The following is a 1,978-nucleotide window of genomic DNA, read 5'->3' as shown; positions in this document are numbered from 1 at the left end:
GCTGCAAACCTTACCAAGAATTTCAAATCTGGTAGTTTACTTTACGCTGGTCCTTTCTGGCTATTGCAACTGTGGCTTAATGCTACATTCGAAACTCATCTTCCCTTTCGAGGAGATGTCAATGAGGAGGATAGCATAATCAAAAATCGAACTATAGAGGGGACCAGGTTAGCTTACCTAACTCCAAAAGAAGAAATGGGAAAGCTTCATGAACATTTCCTGGCGTATTCGATGATGTTTGCTCGGCGTGACCAGTTCGATCCTTCTATGGCCCCATTTGTACACAGAACAATAGGTCCTGAATGGTTTACGCGAAAATTTCCACCAACATCTCAGGATCAACAAACCGAATCTATGGAAATTTGGGAAGCCTTTCTGACTCCAAGATTGTTTTCCCACCGTCTTCGACCATCAAAGGGTCAATGTATCCTCATGTGCTATCAACCGAATTTGGTCTCAAGACAATTTGGGCTAACTCAAATAACACCCAAGTGCTTATATGAGAAAAGGAACCATATGTGTTTCCACACTTTGTATTTGACTGAAGAGGAATGTGAACAATAAATCGACAAATATGTTGACGTCACCAATCTTTCTCCTATTCCTTTTGAACCTTCTTTTTACTCTACACCAGATTTTCATCAATGGTGGACAGAGTATTATAGCTCTCAAATTTTTGATGCTGATAGCCTTGCTCAGGAACTAACTGCAGCTTTCAATGATGTGCAGGAGAACTTCCAAAAAGGTACTTCCACTCATATTAAAGAAATCCAAGCTTTTCAAAAATTCTTTGAAACTATCTATAGGCCTGATGATCTTAGTCGGACTGTTCGTGAGGCTGCAGTTACTTTGCGCGAAAAGTTTTCCGCCAAACTAAATAAGTTGAAATTGCCCTCGTATGTTCGACCAGAACTACGTTATGAAGTGGCTTTCAAACTCAATCCTCCAAAATTCCCCCCACTACCAAGTGCTGATTTTGGTGTGGCTCTAAGTCCTCCTTTCCCAGACTGGTTCGTGTGTGGGAATGCTCTCAAAATTCTTCAAGAGAGTACCAAAAAACGCGCTGAACGAGTGGTTCCGACTAAGCATACCTTGGATACTTTCAAAGGACATCTTCATATAGATCTTAAACATGTTCGTGTCCTGACTCCAATACCTGAAGGTCTGGATTAAGGCAATCTTTTCGACTGACTTATCTTTTCTTCATTGATATACTGATTTCAGTCTCAACTACAGCTGTTGCACGAAGGAGGAAGATTAAGGAAGCTTTTGCCCCAAAAGACTCTGGGACATCTAAAAGCAATAAACCAAGTGGGAGTGACTCCCTCGTCACTGATAAGAAGCCCACGGTACATACTTATCTCATACTCTCAATCTTGTACAATATGTGATTAGTACTCATCTTTCTCATTTTCCACTTGCCAGAGTTCGAAACCCCCAACGGGTTCGAAGCGTAAAGCTTCTTCGACCACTGGTTCGGATGGCGAAGATAAATCCCCTCCTCAAACTAGACAAGGACAGAAGAAAAAATACAAAGCTGTTACCCCTTCGAGAAAAGGGAGAAAGGCAAGTCCTTCCAAAGCTGTTTCTCCTGGTGATAAAGCGTCCTCTGAAGAGTCTCCTTTGAAAGCTGCTAGTAATGCTTTCGTTGTGGAAAGCCATAATTCAAGTCCAGACAATATTCCACCCAAGGTACTTTGGGTTTGTCCCACATATTATCTTGTGATTTTAACTAAATAATTGTACTGACACTTTACCTTGTTATTGCAGGATGATGCTGGCACTGCTACTTCCGGTTTTAAAGACCCTGGCCTCACCATTGATGTTGACAAACTTTATGGTAGTTGTCAAACTTTAACTTTCGTTAACTAAACTCCTCAGAAGTTTATTTATTTATTTATTTTTATTTTTTTTGAATAACTTTGCTCTGTTTAACATAGGTACCTCTCAAAATCAAACTCGTGTTCTTTCACCAATC

Source organism: Vicia villosa, unplaced genomic scaffold (genome assembly GCF_029867415.1).
Source record: "Vicia villosa cultivar HV-30 ecotype Madison, WI unplaced genomic scaffold, Vvil1.0 ctg.002032F_1_1, whole genome shotgun sequence".
Classification (NCBI taxonomy): Eukaryota; Viridiplantae; Streptophyta; class Magnoliopsida; order Fabales; family Fabaceae; genus Vicia; species Vicia villosa.
The sequence above is the reverse complement of the archived record's forward strand: the minus strand, read 5'-3'. Positions refer to the sequence as shown.